The sequence below is a fragment of the Falco peregrinus genome, chromosome 9 (genome assembly GCF_023634155.1).
Source record: "Falco peregrinus isolate bFalPer1 chromosome 9, bFalPer1.pri, whole genome shotgun sequence".
Taxonomy (NCBI): Eukaryota; Metazoa; Chordata; class Aves; order Falconiformes; family Falconidae; genus Falco; species Falco peregrinus.
In genome coordinates, this window is record NC_073729.1 from 18,019,293 (window position 1) to 18,031,713 (window position 12,421).

The 12,421-nt window shown below is 40.4% G+C and overlaps 1 long non-coding RNA gene across 3 annotated transcripts; it reads right to left on the bottom strand.

Annotated features, from left to right (window-relative positions):
- Window positions 1-1,002: 1,002 nt before the first annotated feature.
- LOC114012950 (uncharacterized) lies at window positions 1,003-10,939 on the bottom strand. 3 transcript variants are annotated; one of them, XR_008748852.1, is made up of 4 exons: window positions 10,452-10,939; window positions 8,194-8,356; window positions 3,549-6,330; window positions 1,003-2,148 (listed from the first exon to the last, which is right to left on the bottom strand). It is a non-coding gene; the product is annotated as an uncharacterized LOC114012950 (long non-coding RNA). The 3 variants fall into 3 exon arrangements; XR_003555751.2 differs by having other exon boundaries at window positions 3,549-3,704; window positions 6,088-6,330; window positions 8,194-10,939; XR_008748851.1 differs by having other exon boundaries at window positions 8,194-10,939.
- Between the last annotated feature and the right edge of the window lie 1,482 nt (window positions 10,940-12,421).

The following is a 12,421-nucleotide window of genomic DNA, read 5'->3' on the forward strand; positions in this document are numbered from 1 at the left end:
ACCAAGAGTATATCTCAAGAAATATACGGTTAGGAATAATGCTTTCATGTTTTCCATATTTTGTTATTTTTGCCTCAAATCACAGTTCAGTTCAGCATGATCTGACATGGCTGAAATACTGAAACCCCCACTCCTCCAAAGCAGTGTTTATTATAGAAACCACAAACTTAACCTAACCTAGAGCAGCTTTTCCAGCAGTGATATAATTACAGTAGTTATTGTTGCAATAAACCAGATGTTCCTGAACTGGAATGAAAGCACTTCCCCCCGCATTACATTTGTTACGTTGCCTCTTTTCAAGTTTCACATCAGCTGTTCAGAAAGCTCTTTCTTGGTTGAGTGTCACTTACAGATTCTTGCTGCATGAGTCTTTGAGCGTGAAAGAATGAAGTACTGGCAGGCTTCGAATTTTCATTGCTTTCCTTAAAACCTCAAACATGACAGTTATCAATGTCACTAATTCTTGCCCTGGTTTAAAGACTTTTTTTTTGTCCTTTAAGACACTTCCATTTGGCTAAAAAAAAACTTTGAGAAACCTACTTATCTTTCAGATTGAATGAGCACATTGTTCTGTACGAAAAGAAACATTCTACTCCTACAAAATCGGTGAAGTTTGCCAAAGACTTCAGTGCAGCCACCATCTTACCCCATTCACCACCTTGCCCCACCACTCTGAGCAACTCAGCTGTCAGGCAGCCCCAGAGCTGTGGAGAACAGCATCTTTCTAACCGCTGTATCTGCTGTGGTTGCAACTGTGGACCGTGAACAACCGTTCAATGTGGGCCACGAATATCTAGCGTTACTTAAGCATTACACATCTTAGATTTTTAACCATGCGCCAGTCAACACATTTCTAGTATTTGCCAGCCCAATCAAGTCCTAACACTAAAAATATGGTGCCGATAAAGAAATGGACAGTATTTGAACTGCTAGGAGCTTGGGCATGAAAGCTGATGTATATATTTGACATGTACAAGAAAACTGGTCTAGGAACAACGCATATGAAAAGCCAAGTTAGAAGATTGCTTTATTACATTTACTGCACCCTATAATAATACAATTAAGAAACATAAACTAGGCTTCGGGGTTTGTTTACTTATAGGTAAGTTCTCATGAAAATGTGGGAACAGTAAGACTGAATTATCTTATCAACTATCTGAGCACGTCATGGCAATCCTGGAAGAAACCTTTGTAATGTGCAGTTGTACGTGGTGCTCCTCTGGCTGCTCACTAATGATAAACTATTAGTCACCCCGTCCCCGTGGTAACTGTAATGTAACAAGGGGGACAAACCAGGGACGAATTCATCCCGTGAACCGGTCTGCTAAATTTACACTTTGTAAAACGTAAGTGTTCCTTATAGAAGGAATTTACATGGCTCTGAAACACGGTCCAATTTTTCACTGATGTGGTAGGGGATGCAGACGTTGTTGGCCTGATTTTACAGAAATCTTTGAAAATGGGCCATAAAATAGCTGAGGAAACCCAAGAGGCACCCACACGTTTGGAAGCAGATTATAAGACAGCTCTGCTGCTTAGCCACAATCAGCTCCCTGCTTTCAAAAGAAACGGTATCCATTTCACATTTTTTGCTTTCCTAATGGGAACATGTCAGGGCTGAAATAAATAAATAACTAGGACCCATGTCCAGGGAGCCTTGACGTCTTTCCCATCACGGAGGCTGGGAGGCCTCTGTGCTTCCTCCCCTGGCCATGACATGCCCAGTGAATATTTCCACCACCCACACTCGATTCATTCTTCACTCTCCTCACCCACTCATCATTACAGCTGTGCAAAGCATCCATTACAGACCCTGAAGCCATCTGAAACCTGCCTTTATAACTTCGTTATGTGCTTCACACACAGCTGGGATTGGTTGGACTTTTGGTAAATTAGCTTTGGAGACAATCGACCCCCAGTTTCATGCAAATTTGGGCCCAGGTTAAGGTGAATGATTTATGGGTTGCATATTTTGAAAATCGCTGAGAGAGTTTCATATCACTGCAGCATGCTTCACTGCATAGATCCCTGTCATATTCGTGGAAATCAAAAAAGATATGTATGTAGCACACTGCGAAAGGGAATAATAACAGCAGTCAGATCCCAAATGTGCTCCGTGCGTTGCAAACAGTTCCTGGCCTGAAGGACCTGGGGGAAAAAAAAAAGACCTCTTTTTAACTCTTTAACACTTTATTGCTTCAAAGTGTAACTAACTCATAAATTTTTTATTACATTCCTTTGTTTAGCACACATGCATGCCACTAGCATTTCAATTAGATAGGAACTTGTACAAGGAGTTGCCGTAACGATGCTCTCAGACAGGAAGTAAAGGGAAACCCAGACTACAAAATTCAGATTCAAAGCCAGATTTTCTGTGGTCAAAATGAGACTATTTATTTGGTTGGTGATAAAAGTTTGAATTTGCAAAGTTTGGATTTGGATCCCCACCGAGATTTTGGCCAGCCCAGTCAGCAAAATTAAGCAGCTTATTGCTAGATGGAGACTAGATTACACCAGTCCTCCCAAGTGACATCTTGCTCAGTCAGTTTTCAGAACTGGGAGGCAATTTGCTCTAAAAACACAGACCAAAATTATAGATAAACAAGTTTTTTTAAAAGACCGATTCAAAGGATGGAATTCAATATCGGAGACTCTGTGGCTTTGTAGTCAGATAGCATCAAAGACACTAATTTTGTGTTTTTAAAGAAATCCCAGACTATTTCAGGCAGAAGCCCTGAACATATCACTTAACATCTTAAGCTGATACCAAAATATTAATAGGACCAAAAGCCAGAAGTACAGGTTTCAGTGTGCGGTGAATGTTGTTTTGCCATCAGGTGACCAGTTTGTCCTTGAAATCTAGAAATGTGCCTGTTTATCGAAATGCCTCCAAGTGGGGAAAAGACTGGAAAAGTTTGTATAAATCTTGAAAATGGTTTGAGGTGGAGTTGTCTTGGACTTAAGGTCATATTAAGAAAAGTACCAGATTCAGCTGAGCAAAGGTAGATACGCACAGTGTCAGCAACGGTATCTGAACGAGCCGCCATGGTGTGAGGCACTGCTGGGTCTCTGTTCATGTTCTCCTAAACACCTGAGTCAGGAGAGATGAATCACAGCGTACAGGTGTCTGTTTCTTCCCATCAGCTATGAGGGGAACGTGAGGCACCAAGCTGATGTGTAGCTAAATGTCTGTCTACCTCCATGTTAGGTGAGGCGAGATCCATTGCTCAGAGGGTGTCTGCTGAGCACCCTCTGCAATGTGAAATTTGGTGGAGGAGGGAGTCAGGACAAACACACAGCGCTGCAGAGGTCAGTGCTTTATCCTCAGCAGAATCCTTCCCTTGGTGAAGAATCATTAAATAAAAATAGTATGTAAATGATCAGCATGGAAGCATTAACAATAAATGACAAGGCTATCAGAGGTACTCTGTGAAGAAATGGGTCACAAAAATAACATAGCAGCAGCTGAGGGTTGCAACATCAGAATCCCAAAGTGTATTTCCAACAACCTTTAACCACCACCCTCACCGTGCCCGTTTGTTACTCACACTTGCTGAAACATGACATCCACCTCTCGCTTGGGGCCTGCCTTGGTGAAGTGCTGAGCATCCTCATCTCACGTAAACTTCAACACATTGTAGACTTGTACCCAGGGAGAGATAAAATATGGCACATAACGTTTCGAATTGCATATGTGTAGATGGCTGTGAATCAGAGAAACAATTGCTTTTAAATAAATTATGTGAGACTAGAAAAATGATAACATAATGCATGAGTTGAGAGCAAAACCCAGGCCCCTTTGAATTCAGTCAATAACAGTAAAGAGTGGTGCCACTGGCAGTGCTGTTCTGAGGAGTCAGTTGGCATTTCCACTGTATCATCTTGACTCTTGGGCTTGGTATCACTGTCATTTCAAGTCATGCTGAGCTGCAACTCAGTGTGAATTAAAAAAAAGAAATAAATTGGTCAAACAATAGTATTTCTCCCTCTCTGTCTGCATCACAAAAAATAAAATAGAATTTACATTTCATGATCTATTTGCCAAACCTCACATCATAAACACCTTCCTTTCAAATGGATGGATAATAAAAAGGAAGACAAAGGAGATAAGTTCAATATTTAAAAGATTTAGCCAACATAGACCGTCCTTCCTTTCCATGAGCATTGGGTTTAAAAAAAAAAAAAAAAAAGAAATACAAGTCTTATTTAACAAAACGAACAAAAAAATGCAGGCAATTAGTAATGACTGCTCCAGTAAATGTATCTGTTCCAAAAAGAGGTGTCATAAAGAATGTTAGAACTGAAATTTATTACCACTGATGTCAGCAATAGCATTTCCATTGCCTCCAGCTGGAGGAGGACTTGGTTCCTAGGAAGTTCACTTCAAAGATGATTATCTTTATATCAGCAAGCCTCCGAGTGAGGGCTCCGTGGCCTTCCACATGAACACTAAAGGGAATAAAGTGCTATAAATCCCTGTTTCTGCAATGATAAGGACTCTAGCCCTAGCTGGAATATATAGAAATAAAAGTACAGTTATACGAGTTTAAAAATCCTACCAAAATCTCTGAGTAACCGCATCTGCAGTCCTACCACAGGTAAATCTTCCAAGGCTGTTGTTACAACTGTGACTTAAATAAACAGTCCAGGGCCTGTTTCAGTGTTTATTATCAGATTGTTCAAATATTTCACTTAAGTTTATTAATTAAAGGTCTTGGACTCTTTGCTTTGGCTGTATACAGAATTTACCAAACCTGTAGTTCATAATCTACAGAGACTGAATTATCTGGGAATTTTAAAATAATTTTGTTCAGACTGTGACTTTCAATGAATATAAAAATAGATCTGTAAGGACTTCCTTACGTTGACTCTGTTTTGGCCTGATAAATAACCAGTCTTTCAAAATTCTCTAATGGTTAAAGGTAGAGGCAAGGTATTTTGGTCATGCATTTCAAAAATATAGGTAAGCAGACTTTCTCCTTCCTCTCTTGTTTTATTCACAATTTTTTGTTACTTGGGATGATTACAGTTGTGTATGGCTTTGAATGGGATGGAATATACGGTTGCCCACTTTTGAACCACTACTAAATCACACATCCTGACTCACATAATGGGAGAAGGATTCCTTCTTCGAGTTCCCAAGGTCCTTCCAGCAAACCTCAGGACTGAAATCCCCCTCCTGGCTGCTCCCAAAGCTGTGCACCAGGCTCCTGCAGACTGCCCACCTCTCCTCCCAGTCTGCTGCTCAATCTGCTCCCTCTCTTTTCCACATGCATCCCTGCCCAAAACAAATTCAACAAGGCTCCCCACCCAGATCTTTTAAATTCCTGGGCAACCTTACATTTGCCTTTGTTTTGGGCAGAAACATGTGCTGAACTGTCTCCTGTAGCTCAGAAGACAGGGCGGTGATTAGACCTACCATTTTCAACAAGGCTTCACCCAGCCTATAGCAAAACCCTCAGTAAAGATGTAACCACTTCACAACCCCATGTGTGTGCATGCGTGTGTGCAGTATGTGGAAAGGAATTTGCAGAAGAAACAGCCATCTTTCCCCAAATTTCCAGCTGGACAGGAGCCACAATCAGGACCAGGGCTCAGGCCAGTTCTTTTGAGAGCTGCACACAGGAAAAATGCTTATTTCTTTGCATTTTTTTTTTCTGTTGGGAGTAGAGATGCTGGTGCCCTTACGGTTTCTACTTCAGACATCAGAGGACTAGACAGACGTACAGGCAGCCCCAGCTTTTTAATTCTGAGCTGACCTGACCTGAGCACCAGTTTGGGAGCCAGGGAGGCCACACTCAGTGTGAAGTCTGGGCACTCAACAGGTCCCCTGGGCTGGAAGCAGCCTCCACCAGCTCAGCTCAGAGGGTGCAGAAGAGCCTCACACAGTCTGCCCCTGTCCAAGCTCACAAGCCAACCTGTGTTAGCAAGCCTCCGCCTCCCTGAGAACATGGGATTCAGAACGGCTGAATCAGCTGGGGGGTCTCTCTGCGGGTGCTTTGCCACAAAAATGCACAAAGCACTGCTTACTGAAGTGTGCATGTCACACCTGACAACCCCAAGTGATGCTGACGCCAACGGTCTTACCAAAGCTGTGTTTATACCCTGAGAAGGCTCGTCTGTAGGATGTTCAGTTGTCACTTGGCGGCAGAGGGGTTCTCCGAAGCAGCGTAGTGGCCATTGGCAATGAAAGGCAATGGGTAGGAGGCATTCATGACTTGGCATCTTCTCACAGAGTTTACGTTAAGGTGGGTTATCACACATAACCAACCTTAATCCCTTTTAAATGAAGGTTCTGTTTATAGCATATCAAGGTCATGATTGTAAATCCTGGAACAAATCACCAGGTATAATTAAAAGGAATAATGCCAATTATATTTTCCAGTCATTTTCGGTACTTGAAACGTGGTCTCTGTACTTCTTGGACTTCTCAAAGATAAGTACAGATTGTATCTTTGTGAGCTAATAGTAACCTGTTCGAGTTCCTTTGTTTTTACCATTAGCTTGCAATACATACCAGTATTAAACATTGTATATGGCATAACAAACTAGTTAATTCTTTCAGTTTTCAATGGTATGTTCAACAGAGCTTTAGAAGTATTTCCAAAGAAACTTCCAACCTTTATTTACCCTTTGTAGATAAATTCTCTTTGCTTTTTTTCATACTCTTCTTGTGGTCTATTTCTACCAGTCACCCCCAGTTCACCAATGAGAATTTCACAGGAATAGAGTGGTTTCTCTACATCTCTCAGAATATTTAAAAAACCAGAATGTCTTTAATCTTTATCACATAATTTTGCAACACAAAACCGATTCTGAGAGATAAAAGTACTTCCACCAAGTAAAGACAACAAAACAAAATGTGGTAGAAAAGTAGCGCATGACCTAATCTTCCTCTTTAAAATGTAACACCTTCAGATTAAATTGAATATGTCCATTTAATTTATAAATTTTTGTAAAGTAACTAAGTTAAATTAAAAATCCAAAAATTTAATGACGAAAAAGAGAAAAAAAGTTGTGGTTTTATTATGGTTAACTAGAATATATATATTCTATCAGTACAGCCAATAATTGTAGGGAGTACAGCCAGCAGTGCTTAACTAGCAGAAATTTTGCATAGTTAAAGCACTGGCTTTGTGACAGAACATGCGTAAATCACAGTAAATAGTAATAGTATGTACAGAAATGTTTACTTCTTTCAATTACAGTGGTTTATCAAGACTACTATATAACCTTGGGCTGGGAAAATGATAAAGAAACTTTGCAGGTAGAGAACATTTTCCTGACAGGATCCCAAGTCGTATTAATAAATTGGGATACTTGGGCTTTTTTCTATTTTCCACTGAAGGTGTAGGGGAAAAAATAATAGAGAGTTGGTTTTTTCCTCATTATTTGGTGGTCCTCCTTGAAACTTTCCAAACCAAAGCCATTTCTCACATCTGGTTGGAACACAGATCTTTAAGACATTCAAGTAATTCAAATCAGATGTAAAAATCTAAGCTACACTATATGAAATTCAAGAACAATACAGTTACAGGGTTAGAAAAGTCTGCAATACGGCACCTCTTTTAATCAATAACAGCCTCGGTTTCAGTTTGTCTGTAAATACGAGACTATAATTAAGAATGATCTACGCATTAATTATTTCAATACTCAGTGTAGCAAATTACCAGATTAGTGACACTTTACATCTATAATATGAACAATTTCTTATCCCTGTACTCTAGATGAAGTCCACAGCAATACAGTCTGTATTATAGTTTCAATGCAAAATATTGAAGATCACTAATATCAATAAGTACTTCTTTATCTCAGCCATTTGTAACTGCTTGTATTGACTTCCGTTACATTCCAGCAGTTCTGCTTATACCCAAATGGTAGTCATTAATTTCCATTAAGTCACGACTACACATAATTTAAATTATTTCCAATAACTGTTCAATTAATGCCTGTTATCTGCATTTAATTTCCATTGATTCAAAAAAGCCACTTTTGAGCTTAATTGCCACTGTAAGAAAACCAGTCTCCCATAGGTGTCATTGGGCCCCCATTAATACCACTGGACAGCTACAGGGAGCGACTTCTCTCGTACTGGCAGGCAGTAGGGAGCAGCGCTACACCAGACTGCGAGGCAGATCAATGGCTACGAATGCAAACAGCTGCAGCTGGGCTTGACCAGAAAACTCTATTTACCTCATCAAGAAACGCGTGCTCTTCCAGGATACCATTTCTGTTGGCCTGAAAACATTTCAGAGGTTTCTGTAGACTTAGCTGGCGAAAATAAAAGCGAGCTACAACAGACTGTTGAAAGTAACACAGTATTCTGGCTTGTTCCACTTGAGTTAAAAAATGTCATCTGATAAAAAGAAGTTCTAGACCAAGAGAAAAATCAGTGCAACTTGTTTAAGCCTTTTCTTTTCCTTATTATAATTTCGTCCACACAAATACTCTGGCTGGCCAAGAAAAAAAACCCACACCCTTATCTATAGGACTGTTTCAGATATTTTCGGATACTCTCAGTTCTTAGCAACACTTAAACTCACTGAGATTAGAGCACCATTTTGACTTACCCTTAGGTGGTTTACATACAAGTTGGTTACATTTAGACTCTAAGAAACTGTCAATTCATGAAAAAAAAAATCTGCATAACTGATGATCTTGACTAATATTCCTTTTGAAGAGAAAAGCAAAAGAATCAGCTTGCCGAAAATTAAATGTTTCTACATTTCCAGAACGGCATTTTTTGCATTGCAAAATTCCTTTCCTATTTTCCATACTAAGCTGAGATCTAAATGAAATGTTTTGCTTTTACTCAGATCACTTGACTAACCAACAATTATTCATAATCATGTTTTGTAACAGCTTTCTGGATTGTTTTATTGCTTTCATTAGGAGTGGAAATAAAACTCAACCATAAGACATTCCCTGAGAAGGAAAAATCTGGATCTCACTGGGTTTTGGTTAGAGCATTTTTTCATTAGCTTCACTTTCTGAGTATGTTCAATGTCTTATTCAAAAAGGCCCTCCAAGCCAGTCCTGTACAAAACTTGCCCAACATCCCACACTACCGTATGGTCAAACCTCATGTCCATTATGAAATGACAGTGGGATATGGCTTTTCCTAGGGTTTTATTACAGCCTGCTGTTCTTTACCAGTTCTGTTAAAATTCACACAGCAAATACATCACACGTTGATTATCCACATTTGGGACTAAAGAGGAATAAATTACATTATCACTGGACCTGAGACTCCCAAAATTAGAAGACAGTCAGACAGCTATTACTCCACCTGCACTCGCCAATGCCTTCTACAGAAGGTTTGGCTCTGCCCTGGCTTAAGAGGCATCACTGCAGCCAAATCTCAAGGTGACAAAGTCTTGGGAAATAGTCACAAACTTTGCATCTGAAAGAAAAGTGACACCCCTAAGAACCAAACCCAGATGGGGAGGGTTATGGGCTACAGGTTAAGAGCCAGAGCTAAGCCTCTCAGGCAACCCTGCCATGCAAACCTGCATGACAAGGAGCTGGTGCAACACCCTGTAGAGGACTGATGCTGTTAAGAGTTGATGTAAAGAAGCGAACAAAGGAAACCATTTGCAGTGCACAAAAAGAAGGAATTTTATTGGTCTTAGAGAACTTATCTCCTGAAACCTTATCTATTAACTATTTACACAGACACAGCCATCAGCGGAGATAGATCCTATCTGCACTTCCTTTTGCTTGCTTCCCTTTCATGCCGACATTACCTCTGCCTGGTCAGGCCTGAGCCTCTCCAGCTAGCCCTCACTCAAGATCCAGTCTCAGCAAGGCTCCTGTGAAGCGCCCTACAGCAATTTAGCAGGGAAGACAGGGGCAGGGTGGTTCCTGGGACATCAGCGTTTAGCCTACACTAGTCTCCCAGGTATCCCTGAGCACATCCCGCAGGAGGTCTGACAGAGGACCATAAAGGACTCAGTCCTTAGAGAAGATCTTTACCATTTCACCCTAGGGTCTCTCAGAAAGGCAGGCACAGAGACACATAGCAGTGCCATTTATCCCCAGTACAGGCTGAAAGTGTGCCATCAATATTTCATGTAAATCCTATGCAATTATCAGAGAATACATAAAGCAAGTAAAGCTTAATTTATTTTTTCTAGAGCTTTTTTTTTTTTTTTTTTTTTTTTTTTTGTGGAACAGAGGTAGTCTCACCTCATAGCCGTGTTTCAGCCCAGGTTCCTCAATGGAAACCTCTCTTCATATGTGACTAAGAGTCACAGAGTCCTACATCCTTCAAATGCAACAGAGATGAGATTTCAGTCTCTTTTTTTTTTTTTTCCCTGACAGTACAGCTGAATCCGACCTTAAACACAAAAGCATGGCGAAGAGCCTATTACAGAGCAGCAGAATAAAACGAAAGCAAAATATGACAGATATTAAAGGAAACTCAGCTTGATGTTATAGTTACCACTTACCCCAGTGGGTGAAACTCATCCCATGCTCTGACACGGCATGAAAGCACATCTCATAAGATCCACTTCTTTATGGAAGGTCCTGAGGTCAGAAAACTGCATGCCATTCAGCACACTGCTTACCGACTGCGATAGCAACACAGAGAGCTGTTGTGAAAAGACCGAATTGTATTCATGTTCCAGTATTTTTTTGCCTAATTTGAACAAAAGCAAAGTTCTACCAGGCTGGAATTAGGTCATATAAGGAATGAACTGATAGTTTCCAGAGACAGCTGCTGAGCAATTCATCCATCCCCAGAATAATGCTGGTGAATAGCTACATGTAGACACCCACAAGGAGTGCGAACAGGTGTTCCTGACTCCAAGTTTACAATGATGTAACATGCACAGCATCTCCTACTTGCATGTCTCAGGCCCATTTTCCCAAATAGATTAACTTCCAAATTACAGACTATGACCAATATTTTGTTACGCAGCACCAGATAAGGTCATAAACCTTCTCTTAATTCCCTTTTCAGAGTTTCTCAGGTCCCCTGGATATTCAGATTGTCCCTATAAAAAAACTTTTGCTCTGCAATCTCCACAGGTTTTAACCTCAACAAGTTGACCTTCGGTTATAAAATCTGGAGTTGTCCAGGCTCTGCAACCTGGAAGCAGACACTGAGGATTAGTTAAATACTGTGACTGGCTCACAAACCGTTGCTAGTCCTTGCACTGCCACATATTATGATGTTTTTCTTTCAGACCCAAACTACCCTGGAAGCCCTGCCTAATGGGGCACGAGCTCTCAGAAGATAAGCAGCGACGTGAAAAGTCTGGGAACCTATGCCACTGTACAACGAACTTGACATCTAGTCTACTACTTATCTTTGTAATGCACCCAGTAGAGTTAAACTAATCAATGACTGGTCCGTGCATCCTGCCCAACACTTTTCAGTGGTATTCTAGACAGCCCCAATTTACTGTAACTAAAGATGCTCCATCAAAACATTTTTCAGTTTTGCACTTGCAGACATTCACTCAGCCCTGGACAATAAACTCAGATGACAGTGACATGGAGGATTTCTTTCCCAGCTGGATTCCTCCAGCAAAGGAACCCCTGGTGCACAGCTCTTGCACAGATCTGGGCATACACGTGGTATCTCGCCACTGAGCTTTATCAAGCCTCAGGTGCCTTCAAGCAAGTGCAGAACTTCAAAACTTGGACATTTTAAAGCTGGGGAAAAAAAGGTGGCATGCTGTTTAAATACCTTTGGAGCGAGGCATTAGGTGAGTAAGGGTTTTCAGGATTTAGACTGAGTTTAAAGAAACAGTACTTGAATTTGACTTCTGTACCAATTTATATTCCTAAATCTATTTTCTAAACTAGCACTTAGTGACTAAGGCATCTGAATGAGTGGCAGAGATTAAAATAACCACCTTTGATAATTCTCTAAATTCCTAAATTAAAAGCACTCCTCTGAGATATGTAAATGGTTTGCCTGTTTCACATAGACCAGAAAATCAGGACCAAAGTCCAAGAAAAAATGACATATCAAAACATCAGCTGGAAATGCCACTAAACCACAATGATTATTGCTAACATAAATAAAGCAAAATCTTAATCCAGCTTTATCAAGGAGTTACTAACCTTATTTCTCTGTTCTCCCAGTAGTTTTATGAGTAAGCGCATTTTCATAAGCAAGGAGAAGGACGGTCTATTAGCAACCATTTTCTTTTGTACTGTAAAGAACCCTAAACACCTCCAAATGCATCTAACAAACAACTGAACTTGGTCAAGTCATATAGAGTAGGAAAAAAGCTGTCAAACCGGTGTCTAAGTTATGTCCTTACTAAGTGGCTTGACCCGTGGTAGGCTTTTTTTATAGGACAATGTCACTTCCTTGTGACCACTACAAATGATAACAGTTGCAAGAGCTTATGGTTGCTAAACCAAAGGAATGGCTGGAATTTCTTGAAAATCTTTACAGCTT